We start from the raw sequence: 14,186 nt of genomic DNA, 5'->3' as shown, positions 1-14,186 counted from the left end.
TGTACATTTATCTAAACAATTACTTTTGTTCCTATACTTCTATTTCTGTATATAGTACATTATTCAATTTTTCTTTTTTTTATTATATTAGTGTTATATTACATCCCTACTGTGTTATTCCTATGTATGTCTGCACTATCATGTATGTCTGCACTATGTTTGTACTTTCTTCTACACTGGAAGCTCCTGTCGTCAAGTCAAATTCCTTGTGTGTGTAAACATACTTGGTAATAAAGCTCTTCTGATTCTGATTCTGATATTCAGTAAAACGAAAGAGCACTACGGGACACAAATCAGATTTGAACAGTTGCAATACACAGTGTGGACAGTCAGTCATCCAGATTGGATTCCAATCGTATATGCAGAAAAATCGGATTTGGTCTGACAGTCTGAACAAGGCTCATGTTTATCATATGTGTTATGTTCTATTTATGTGTGTCAAGTATTGCTTATACTTAAATACATAAGAAACAACAGCGGAGTATCTTTAAAAACCCTCTTTTGTGCAGAACTTCTTGCTTTCGCCACAGATTCAAATCTATGAGCCCGGCCGTTACTAATTCGAAAAGGTCACTTTAGAACTAAGGAACATTGAGGTGCTTCATTAAAAGCTTACTGTATTACTGTATTAAAAGTTCACTGTATTATGAGAGAGAGATGGACAGAGCAAGTGATCTGATACAGCATTCATTCTTCAGCTCAGTCTCATATTCACAATAAAACATTAGTTTGAATGTCCGCTGATGAAAGCGATATCTTTGTCGTACTATCCTTTCATCTTTTAAGGGTGATTTCCGATAACAGCGCTGATGATAATGTGATGAGATTTTGCCCTTCAGCCAAATCTATGCTCTGTAACAAATAATAGATTAATGAGACCAAAGACTGCATGTTAGATTTACCCAAAATGAATTATATCTCATGTTTAACCACTGTAGAGACATCAGAGCTAGCGGCAAATTCCAGAAGGCCTGGCCGATGTGAGGCTGCTCTCGGTGGGTTCATGGGCGTTGAATGGCCCTGGAGCTCACATCTCCTAAAATGTTGAAGCATATTTTCAAACTGATGTTATCTTTATTAACAAACTGCATATTTAAAGTCTAAACAAGTACATTCTCGTCTAAAAAAAACTCTTAAAACTACATTCCGTGACACAAAAACCGTATTATTTATAATTCTTTTGTGGATTTGGGTGTCCGCCATGACGCTCGCTGTGAAAAATACCGCAAGCGGAGTGATAAAAACGGTTGGAAACGGTTGGAGTTCCGATATCACTAGAATATCCCACTGCTGGAAAAGTCTCTCAGCCAATCAGATTTGAGGACCAGAAAGAACTGTTGTATGAATGTAAAAAAAATAGTGTATCTGTTTATCATATAAAGTGATTCAATCTCTTCACAAGACTAAGATTAAACCGCTCAATTCATATGGATTCATTATACAATGCCTTTACAACCTTTTTGGATCTTCTGTTTTTTGGTTACCTGGACTCTCAGTGGAGGCAGACAGAGAGAGAGAGAGAGAGAGAGAGAGAGAGAAATAATATCAATATCTTAAATTGTGTTTCAAAGATTAACCAAACTCTTGTTGGAACAACATAAAGGTGAGTAAATGACTAACCCTGTAAATGTATAATGTGTTTTTTTTTTTTTTTCAGCAAACATTAATATATGCAATTAATTAAAATTAATTTGCTGAATCAATTAGCATATAATGAATTACATTATATTCTACATTCTATTTAATTGTTTAATTGATCGACAACACTAATATTTATGCAGAGACACAGAAGTAGGCTAACAGCAAGCTTATCCCCACTGAGTTCCCACAATCTACTGAGTCCAATTGTGTGATACAAATGAGATCAACAGTAAGAAACGACTGATTTAAAAAAAAAAAATTTAATTAAAGATATCAAATGAAGCAGAAGGATATTTTATCATAAGACAGACAAGTACATAAAGCAATGTGTTTTACAACTCTTTTTATGCCTATATGTCCAGAACCAAATTTTGCCTGGGGAGAAAGTGTCCTTTGGCTTAGGGTAAATTGCTTAAAAGGTGCATCATTCTGCAGTGCTCAATATCCTGAGGGGCCATTGGCACCAAAAATAGATGTCATTTTCACAGCTGTACATGTGTGGTCCTTTGCACATGAGCATGGTACATACACACACACACACACACACACACATGTGAGCACATCCATATATAGGGCCATGAAGGCACTCATATTCCGGACATGCAGTTCCCTGCACACTCTTCCCTGTGGGACGTACTGATGCCCATCAACCTTCAAGAGAATGAGAAATGACATTTATTAATGAAAGAGGTAGAAAGAAAATACTGTAAACAAGGTCATGCACTTACACACACACATTGCAAACCCAATAGGGGAAAGCATCATTCTGTTGGCTTTTTTGTCATGCGATCATCTCATTTTAATTTTGAGCATAAACACACACACACAAACACACACATATGCTACACAAGCGCAATAAGAAGCAAGTGCAAGGCTACAGCATGCCAACTGGGATTAAACCCAGTGTTTCTCATAATTACTGATATTCATTAAGCGCCATTGACCGTCAAGGGCATTATTACAAAAACACACACTCAGACATACACTCATTATAAACAACACACCGCAGACATCTGTTTAACTGAGCTTGCCATTTTAATAATTTTCCTTGTTTACAGTAAATGATCCATGCACAAGTGCAAAGAGGCCATAGGAAAATATTGATGTTATTGAAAGTAGAGAAAAGAGTGTTAAAATGTCACTATGTCAACACGGCATCACTATGTAAAACACATCCTCTGTTTTCAGTTTGCATTTGTTGAGTGTGTGGAATCCCATTTGTAAGCACATAAAAAATGTTATGGGAATAAAATTGAATAGTAAGGCATTTCATAATTGTTTTTTGTGCATTTATGTCTGAATGTGAACTGGAGATTCCATAGAAACTGGAAATCCGTCACAATTTAATAAGCAAATGGAATAGAATGTTACAGTAAATTTTTTAAATGAATATGCTATATTTGTCAACATCTGACCTCACTGTTTAATTAAAAAGTGGTGTCCATTTATATATATATATATACATATATATATATGCATTATATATTTATTACAACTTTGTGCTTTGTGTAAAAATAAAATAAAACAAAAATTTAAGTGAAATAAAATAAAATAATGTTTGTTTGTCAGGTTAAATAAAACAGAAGATATTGATATCACTTCCTATTAATTGATCACATTGAAAATGGAAATACATTATTACATGCAGTATAGTATATAAAAATACATATTTATAGTTACACACAAATGTATTTTCATTCATTTATACTGTATGCACACAGAAAATTAGTTTACTGCACATAGTATACATAATACAACTGCAGTACGAATAGTATGGTGGTATGTTACTGAACATCTGAACATTGCCACATCTCTCTCTCTCTCTCTCTCTCATCCCTTCATCTGTGTGTCAAAGGGCTTCTCTGGCGCAGTCTTACAGACACTAGTCTGCAAAGTTACACTGCAAAGCAACACACTCATATATGCACTTGCATATTAAAATCTAGGCTGTCAGCCAATTAATTATGACTGATGTGTGTACTAAAAGACATGAAATATTTTCTGACAGCAACACTCAATTATATGTACTATACCAAACTCAACAAACCAACTCCTACACGTACACACACTTCCAGTATATAAATCATGTCCAGTTAGCTAGTGAAGCTGACCATTCAGCCTGCAACTTGACTAAGCTTTTTTTAACTGTATAGTGTCAGATATCCCAGTATTACGGTGGACGAGAAGTGCAAAACAAATGCCAATTCTGAAAACAAATAATTCAGAAAACACTTGCAATTCCGAAAACATTATAACAAGTCAGAAAGCACAACGCCAAATCCGAAAACAAAATAACAAGTCAGAAAACACATTGACAAATCAGACAAAATAGAAGAGGTAGGTAAAGTTTGAGAATGGATTACTTACCGCTGACTGGACGAGACATCTGTCAATCAAGATATACAGGAAATACAGCAGGCTAGTGGTAGAAAATACGGAGATGTTCTTAAAATAGCTCAATAAAAATATGTATTGCCCTTTCTGTGGAGTAAAATATGACGTGCTTCCAAAGTTCCAGGTTTCATTCAGAAAAAAAATCTCGAGGTTTTAAAAGAGACATGACAAAAAACGCCCTTGTAAACAAACATTATAGGTAGACTAGATAGCGATAACATAGCTAGAACGTGCCTTGCGCTGTGACTGTTTCAACGATCACCAGCATTGGAAATCCTCCATAGTTTTTCTAGACTTTAATATTTTTAAATGTTTACAACACTATACTTTGTATTATATTATCTTTGAATTAGATTACAAAAAAATAGTTAACAATAATACGCTAATTTGACACAGTTCTCTCTTCTGACTGCCATTATCAGCTTATCTAAAAAAAAATTTTCGTGAAAAAACTGTCGTGGCGGTTTTCTTTTGCTATTTGAGCAAATGGGAATGCAAAGAAATATATTTGTGTTAATCTCCCATTCACTGCTATCCACCTTATTCCTGATGAGCTGACTGCGTTTTGAATTATGGGTGGCACTTCCAGTTCCATTCAAAAAGACTGAAACAAATAATTTCAGTTCATAAGGTTGCCCTACAAATGAAGCGTATCCGTCTGTTTGAGTGAATGAGCAGTCGATTTCCCTTCATGTTTTATTTTCAGACATCATGAGAATAATGTAACACTTGGTATTTTAACATGACATGTTATAACAAGAATATGTATGGCAAAAACTCTTTTCAGTCACTGCATTCTTTTCCTCATGGTTATTTTCTTTTTTCCCTTTGCATTCTGCTGTAATAGCATGAAACAGGACAACATAATACTGCACATTTGTGGTGTGGTCTCCCAATTTAATATACCATAGATCCCATTAATAGTTCACTGGAATGCACAAAGAATCTCTCGTTTATCTCCTCAAATCCTCACATCTCTTTCCAGGGTTGTTTGTTTTCACAGGTAAATACAATTTATTATCTGTCAAAATGACGGAAATTACTTTGAAATAGTATCACGCAATGCTGAAGTTAATGAAATTTTTTGATTAAGACAACGTATGTTACACAATACAGATATATATATTACTACAGTGATATTTCACCTGTCCGTTATTGCTGTGGAAAGAATCACGCTTCTGGGGTTATTCATGGTCTGTTGAAAGTAACTTGTTATGCTTTTACACATTTAAATGTCATTTTAATGTTCGAAGGGTGAGTAGAATAATGTCATCTGATTGTACCCAGTTTAAAAAACAAACAAACAAACAAAAAAAAACATATGATTGCATTCATAGAGCGAGTCTTTCAATGATTGTTTACAGCTTAACGGAAGTTACATCCATAATTCGCACAAAGTGTCATGGGGCATAGGAATAAGGAAGTTTACCCAACTATGATGACATCTGCTGCAGAGAAACGTGGAAATGTGGAAAAAGGTTCATAGAACAAATATCAAGCAGTTAGTGTGTAAACAACATTGACACAGTTGACAAAGTTTCTTTCAAAGGCACAGGCACACCTGCACCCACTTAAAACCAGTTTTTGGAATACCGAAAACACAAATGTAAGGAAAGAATGAACTTTTCCTTGGGCAAGAAAGGAGGAAGCAAACATGAGCAGAAGAAAGTACAGGTGTAGTGTAATATTCAAATAGATTCAGCGATGCTTTGTGAATTGCGCTGTCGCTAAAGTTATACTTTTTCCCCCTCACAGATTAATGTTGGTATAATGTCTCTGCAGAGTCGTTACTTAAAACCAAAATGAGGGAAAACACTCCTCTTATTCACTGACCCACAAATAATGGCAAAAGATCTCCTTGTGATGGCTGCAAAAAAAAGAAAGACTTTAACAAAGACATGGAGGAAGGACCCTATACTTCTCTACCCAGATGACTCCGAAGTCCTTAATGTTCCAGGGACACAGAGGCCCTTTACACTGAAAGACTACAAATCAGAAATTGGAAAAGAGTATGCAAGGATAAATTTGTTCATTTGCAGAAACTTTGAAAGTTAGTTAGCTAAAATTAATGTATCGTTTATTTGTTAAAGCATAGCATAAAATCAGTAGCCTAATGAGCCATCGGTTTTTAGAGTGTAGTCTCTGTTAGGGTTTTACAAAAGAGCAACAACAACAACAGCAGCAACAGCATGTTATGTGAATTAGGTTTTTTTTTTTTATTGACGTGAAATTGTAGCAAAAATGTCAGTGCTCTTAACAACAGTTATTAGCTGAACACATTAATAAATGACAACTGACACTGAACATGAATAGATACATAAAGAAGTAAAATACAAAATATAAATAAAATAAATAGATGTGATGAAAACCAAGTTCCAGTGAAATATCTTCACAATACTCTATGATGCCTTTAAGTCCATAATTTTGGTGTTATTGAGTGGCAGTTTTTCTCTGCAGAAGATGAGGTTGTGGGATGTGATGCATCTGAAATACACAGTTGAGTTTAGAGTTACAGTTTGTCTTTTCCAGTTGTTTATGCAAAAACAATTATGTTGACAAAGGCCAAAAGTAGAACAAATGGACATTATGCGAGCCCTTAACAATCCTAAAAGAAAAAAAGAGATATAAAGTCATGGCATAGCTTTAATATTGTTTTTTGTGACTGGGTATGTTTATGCATAAACCTAAGTAATAATAAAAAAAAAATCTAACAATATGGATTATAAATGCAACGTCTCTGTTACTTACTTAATGGAGAAGAGGAGAGAAGTATCATCAGCTCACCAGAGCTGCTCACACTTACATGTGACAGAAACACTAAGAAGAGAAAAGAACATGTTTGTTTGGAAACCAGTTACAATTTTAAAGTTAAATTTGATTAAAGAATCGAATCATTTACCTGTTGAGAGTGTGTTGACAGTCAGTGTAGTTGGATCACTGAGCCCCAGAAAATCAATAACGAGGTGCTTTGACAGCTACAGATTTGAAAAACAAAAAGGCGAGAATAAAGAACCCTAAACTCTAACACAAAGAACCATTTTCAGCATAAAAGGATTCTTCAGGATGCTATGGTTCTAAATAGAAGCATTATTACATGTAAAGAACCTTTAAAGAACCATCTTTTTTTAGGGTGTATTTCTGAACATGTTGCATAACAGAACCGGTGTTACAGGTTTGTTTGATTTGTTAAATATTCTCTGTATGTACTAATATCATGAAATGTGCACATTGTCACATTTGTGCTGATGATGATGATCTCTTCTTATTTGCAGAGAACACATGGAAGTGTATGCGCCTGTGATTGCTGAAGAGGATGATGATCTGATGATGACGACAGCACACTGCCTTGACCTCCCACAACCGATAGAATAAGCTACAAAAGTATGTTGATTGGAGAATATAATTATACCAATAATGATTACATTGATTAAAATGTACTTTATACAATCTTTAGGGGACAGAGCCATTTAAAATCTCCTGACATTATTTCAAATATGTCCCTTGCCAGTGATAGAAAACGTGTCAGCAGATTCAACATAACGAGATCCAGTGTGTGGGATAGGGCAGTCAGAGGATTTAAACGCGTCTCAAAATTCAGTGTATCAGAAATCCATGTTTGTAAAGTTCTCTGATGATGCTGGTACATTGGAAGAGGGTCTTGATACAGGTGGACCAAGAAGGGAACTTCTCACTTTACTGATGAGCTGCCTGCGGAATCGTCCCATTTTTAATGGACCACCCAATAGCAGCTTCCTGGTGTACAATTCAGTTGGTATGTTTTTAATTTGAATAGTTGTTTATGTTTTGTAAAGGAGTACCTGTTAAGTAAGGTATAATGTATATCCAGCCGGGTGTTATTGCAGAATAAGGCCCGACAGGCTGATCAGGACTCTGACGCCAAGCATAGGGCTTTTGCATCAGCCTGAGGGGCTTTATTTTGTGATGATAACCGACTGGATGTACATTATCCCGCTTATTGCATGGTTACTTCCCACATAAGTAAATAACTGGATGCAAAATATTGATTTGTCAAAATGTTTTCTTAGCTGATCACAAAGCTTCCATTAAGAAGTTCAAACTAAACAGACATTTAAGGGATACATTACAGTCATACCACTTATTAGATGGCTTTTTACCACAAAAGGCAGGAGATATTGATTTGAGATTAAATTGTTTTAAAATATTGAATTTTTTATTAGTTTATCCATTACAGTGTACAAAACACAAATCATTCTTGCAAGGAGATGAACACACCAACAAAATTACATTACAGTTAATACTGAAGTCCAATTAAATTTTCAATATAATCGATAACTATAACAGAGAAACTAGATATTTTAATATTTTATTAGCTCACCAAATGCAATTCTAAGCTACATATACAGAGTATAGCACAGTTACCCGGATGAGCCTGTGTTAACAGTTTCTACCGGTTGTTATCGGGGAATAACAAACAACTAGGTATTGTGATTGACCAATCTGAATCAAGTATTCCACATGTAATAATGAAAAGTTTCATCTGTGTAACAAACACAGTTACTATGACTGTCATGTGTGATTTCACTTTACTTTCTGTGGCAGCTGTTAGGGAGAATGAGTATTTCTTGGCAGGGAAATAATTGCAGTATCAATAGTGCATGGAGGACCAGGGCCCCATTTTCTTTCAAAAGATGTGGTAAACCACATTTTAGGCCAGTCGTCTTTCTGCGCCACTTTAAAAGATATCACAGAGGTATGGTAATAGATGTATTTTATGTAGTTAGTAAGAAGGTTACTTCAACATTTACACACATGGTCAGAATTTTGGTACCCTTGGTAAATATAATCAAAGAAGGCTATGAAAATAAATCTGCATTGTTAATTTAAAAAAAAAAAAAAAATCTAACATTTCACTGGAGAATAAGAATTTAAAATGGGGGGAAATATTTCCTTAATTATGAAATAAATGTTTGTTTTTTTGTTTGTTTTTTTCTCAAATACTCAATTTTATTTTATATTTTACTCAAATTATTTTGAGTAAAATATATCTGAAATATATTCCCATTCATATTCACAAATTTGAGCACACCAGGGTGATTATGAACATGAAATTATCCAGCCATGGCTTCCTGTTTCACAGAAATATGAATAGGAGGGAAAACAAATGCCAAATTCCAAATTAATCACCCATCACATTGAGAAAAACCAAAGAATATATTTCTGATGTGCAGCAAAAGATAATTGAGCTTCACAAATTAGAAGGTGGCTTTAAGAAAAGAGCTAGAGCAGTGAAAATTCCCATTTCCACAATCAGGGCAATAATTAAGAAGTTCCAATCAACAGAAAATGTTATGAATCTGCCTGGAAGAGGACGTGTGCCTATTGTTGACTCTTCAAGGATCACAGCTGGAGAATTGCAGAAAAAGGTTGAGTTTCGGGGTCAGAAAACCTTTAAAAAATATATCAAACAGCACCTACATCACATGTTGTTTGGGAGGGCTTCAAGAAAAAAATCAAGAAAAGAAAATGGTTTCACCAAAAAACAAAAAAATGCATAGAAAAACAAAAAGCTCAGAGGAAAAAGTATACACTGAATACAACATAGTCAGTTATTGATATTTAATTTGTTCTACCTTGTTTTTGCATGTATTTATATGAGAGCCTGGCCAAAAATTATGTCTGCACATATTGGCATGTTTCTTTGTGATCTCACAAATAAAATTTACTCCAAGCACAACTACACAATATGATAACAAAATCTTTGTGTGTGTGTGTGTGATTTTTAAGAATTTTAATAAAGGGTAAAAATATCAATTTTCATAGGCTGTACACATCACTTTTGGCCACTACTGTAGCTTGGACATGAACTCACCATTGTTAATTTAGTTTAATTCACAATGCAACTCTGGAGTAACTACAAGAATTAATAAAAAAAAATAGCACCCTGCTCCAAACTGCTGAGTGTTTTTTATTTGTGAAGAACTCTGGGGAGAAACATACAATTTTGGAAGAATATGTCAGGTGGTATGTGACTGACAGAAACCACAGTGCTATTAAAAGGTGAAATTGTTTTTTTTGTTTTTTTTAAAATCACATACACATTACATAGGCAATGTTTATTTTGAGATATAGAAAATTGCATCAGTCTTTTAGAATGTTACTTTATTTCACTAAATGATTTACATTGCATGAATGACTTAAACTACTTTTAATAGATTTAAGGATGGACTTGCCACTCTGCAGTTTTTGACAGCACTTGAGCAGCATCCCAGTGTTTTGTCTCCTTTCCTCTGCCACACTGAGAAGAAGCTGACAGCGACTTATTTGGAAAAACTCTTAAAAGCAGAACTCAGCCCAGTAGGTAGTAACCAGAGGCTAAAGGAATCCAGGACGCTGTCGTTTTGGTCAGACTACCTCCACGATTGTGAAGGTTTGTTATTTGTAATTTATCAAACACTTGTTCTGTTTTAGGTGAAGTTCAGACATCTTTAAAGCAATAGTTCACCCAAAATAGCCATTTATTCAGTCTCAAGTTGTTCTAAACCTGTATGGCTTTCTTCTTCTGTAAAACACAAATAGAGTTAGACTTAAATAGACTTATACAGTGGCGGTGGATTTTAACTAGCTTATAAGGTTCAAATAGGACATAAATTATTCCATGCAAGTAGGAAAATAAATTAGATTATGAATTGTGTTTTTTCAAAAACATAATACAGGTTGTAATGTAATATATTTATAATACATCTGTGCCCTTTTTGAAGTCTGAAAGGTAGTACATCCACTGTCATTGTATGGATAAGCGCAAGCAATTTGTGTTCCGCTCAAGAAAGTCATTTTTGGGGTTTATTATTTAATTATGAACATAATAATTGTTCAAAATTCCATAATTTTTTTTCTTTTTATTTGTAGAACACCAGACTGAAGTGCCATTAGAGAATGTGTTGATGTTTGCTACTGGCCTGACATCACTTCCACATGCTGGAATAGCACCACAACCATGCATTGTGGTTTTTGACAATTCACCTGTAACGTGGCTGACGAGACGTGAGACGTGCGGATCCATGTGCAAGCTTTATTCACAGGCGTGGTCAGAAACAGGCATGGGTCAGACAACGGCAAACAGGAATATGGAGGACAAGACACAAGAATAATCCTAGGGCTAGCGAAGGTCAACGAACGGCGAACAGAATCAAAAGGGCGAGACTAAAGGGATAAATCCAGGAAACCAGGCAAGGATCAGAAACCGAGAAAACAGACAAGGCAAGACTAGGCTAAGGCAGGGTAAACTAACGAGGGCTCTGTAGTGTAGCTATCAAATGATAAGCGCTAAACAATACTCGGCACCGGGAAGGGATCAGAGTGAGTGATCAGTGCTGTGTGCAATCAGTGAAACAGCTGTGTGCAATCAGTGCTGTGTGCAATCAGTGCAATGAATGATGGGATATGTAGTCCGGGGTGATATGCAACAGTGTGTAGTGCGAGAGTCAATGAGAATGGACGGGTGACCTCTGATGGCTAGCAGACGGAAGTTCATGGAGCGGATACGTAACATCACCCTTCTCAATGGCGAATACATGCACAAACACACTCAAGTTATCAATCTTAGACACATACAGTCTTTTTCAGACTCGCATGGATTTTGGAATCCAGAATTCTCCAGGTTTTGGATGCATTTAAGTCAACTTTACGTCCTCCGTATTCTCAGTTCATTATTCTTGCAATGTCACAGTGTTGCATTCTGTGTATTGCATTGTTTCTTTTTTAAATAAGTTCTTCCGAGGTTGTACTCTGTAGTGGTATTAACACCAGTGCATGATTCTTGTCTCTGTCTCCCCATGAGTCCTGATTCAGTTCAAAGCCCTTTACCTTGATATCATCCCGTCCAGCTTCTTGCAGCTTCTTAAATCTGAAGTCTCCCTCACAGGGGTTGAGGGCAGAGGGAGGGGCGATGCAGGCACACTTCTTACAGCTGGGTCCTGCAGTGACTGTCTCCACTGTGTAGAAATCCTCAGCCTTGGCATGGCCCTCTTCAATGCGCTTGCATGCACTCCTGCTCAGAGGCCTGCTGTCTCCTTCAATGTGAAGTAGAGTTGTGATGCTTCCTCCCAATTCTCTGGCCACTGTAACTGATTGTGTTCCATTGCAAATTCTAGATATTCCTGGATGTTTTTGTCGCTACATAACTGCATTGTCAGCCTTGTCTCAGGAAAAGCACTTAACTCATCTTCTTCAACTGCAAAGTCTCATGATCCATACCTGCAAGAAGATAAATATCTGTGTAAACGTATTTAGAAGACAAATTTATACAATGTGACTTTTTGTAGTAGTGTATATTAAACACAATTATAATTAAATCACTGTTATGAAATGCATTTTTTGGTGCAGATTTTTTATTTGTTGACCTGTGTGGTAGATGACACAGTTCATTTGGTACACCCCCAGGGCACATTGCAAGTCTAGAGGGCCTAATAGTGTGTTTATTCCAAAGCTCTACACAATCATCCAAATCCGCCTGTAGAACATTTTGGAAGCAGAACTGAAAAAGGCATTGGTGTTCGTTACTGCCATTGAAGTGTCCTTCATTCCTCAGGTCCCTAAAAAGTTCTATCCAAAACTGAGCCCTAGAACACAAAAGTCCAGATACACCAATAACAGAATAAAATTAATCATTAAAAATTGTAATCATTTTGCATGTTATTGTTACAGATACAGTATATTAATTGAAATGTATATTACTATGTACTAGTTGCATTAGTGTAACTAAAGCATCACTATACTGACATTTCATCAGTGCTAAAGAATATGAAACAATCACGAACCTTGCTTTTCTGAAGCTGGACCACCAAGATTCAATGTGTTGATTGTTCATTGTTATACCGTACGTGTGACTTCTTGATCCAAGCCAGCATAGTAGTCTGAATGATGATGACGGAGAGTGCACTGCATTGCTGCCAATGTACCATTTTCCGTTCCACAGTCAGTTCGTAGTCTCATAGGTACGACACCAACACAAGTAATGAAGTCGTGCAATAACAGCAGGTTCATTGTTAGGAGACCCACAAGTAAGCCAGAGGATATGTCTAGAAAAACCGTCAATGCATCCTGATATGCCGAAACCAAATGGCTTTAGTTTATCATAACCATCAACATGCCACAGATAGTTTGGTCCCATGGAGTGATACGTGCGTCGAACAAATCTACGACGTGTCCTCTATGCTGTCCTTGTGGGTTAGGTTCTTGAAGCAATCGCATAACATCATCACATTTAACACACAATCTGTGTTTCTGCACAAGTTCTAACCACATTGTCCGGTAGCCGAACAACTGTCCTGGTCCACGCAGCTCTGCTCTTATTGCATTCCTTATCAGTGCAATGCAGAGACCTTTGGAGGGGCAGGTGCTCAAAGTATAAAAGGGGCACATGGAGCACGGCTTTTAATAGGGCTGTGCTCCTTGCTGAGACATGTATCGAAACGGATGCTTCTGTATTGATAGCAGCAAATGCCGTGACGCAGTTTTGAAAAAGAAACACAGAACAGAAAAGACCATTTTAAGTTTAAAAGTTAAATAAATATTTCTTTGCACCTCTTAATCACTCTGAAAATAGAAACGGAATTAAATTAGACCTATTATTATTATTATTGAGTTTACAGGGTAGGGTGGTTTTGCTGTTAACACTTCTGTTGTAGTTGTTGTTGTAGAAAAAATATTTCTGTCTTATTTAAAATAGAATTATATTATAATCCTGTTCTGAATTTATTCATTTTTTCAGGTGTGTTCACGTAGAGGTTTCTAGATTTAAATTCAAAGAGACTGTATCGATAGTCTATGCATGACCTGACGTTTTATTCGTATCCAAAGTGAGGAGAAGTGAATATCTGGAGCTCTCAACACTCTCATGCAGTGTATGTTTAATTCATACTCAAAACCGGAGGGCGCTCTCGTGCAGAAAGTCCAAAACAGACTCATAGAAGGAATGACTTATGACATGCAGGAAACCCTAATATGGACAAAAGCATCCGGCTATCGCTGTAGCTGAGCTAAATAAAAAGCAGAAAAAACGTAAAGACAAACACACGATTGCGAATATATACGGTTTATGTGTAATAAATAAACTATATGAATAATGCAGTACTGATTGACATATCATTTAGTAGCCTATAGAAACTATA

General features: G+C 36.0%; 2 pseudogenes; one reads left to right on the top strand and one right to left on the bottom strand.

The window, feature by feature from the left end:
• Positions 1-8,705: 8,705 nt before the first annotated feature.
• LOC107709551 (G2/M phase-specific E3 ubiquitin-protein ligase-like) lies at positions 8,706-11,691 on the top strand (annotated as a pseudogene).
• Positions 11,692-12,068: 377 nt separating this feature from the next.
• The window catches only part of LOC107709541 (uncharacterized), a 5,965-nt pseudogene continuing 3,847 nt past the window's right edge, over positions 12,069-14,186 (bottom strand).

Source organism: Sinocyclocheilus rhinocerous, unplaced genomic scaffold (genome assembly GCF_001515625.1).
Source record: "Sinocyclocheilus rhinocerous isolate Xijiao unplaced genomic scaffold, SAMN03320098_v1.1 scaffold2148, whole genome shotgun sequence".
NCBI classification, from domain to species: domain Eukaryota; kingdom Metazoa; phylum Chordata; class Actinopteri; order Cypriniformes; family Cyprinidae; genus Sinocyclocheilus; species Sinocyclocheilus rhinocerous.
The sequence above is the reverse complement of the archived record's forward strand: the minus strand, read 5'-3'. Positions and strand labels throughout refer to the sequence as shown.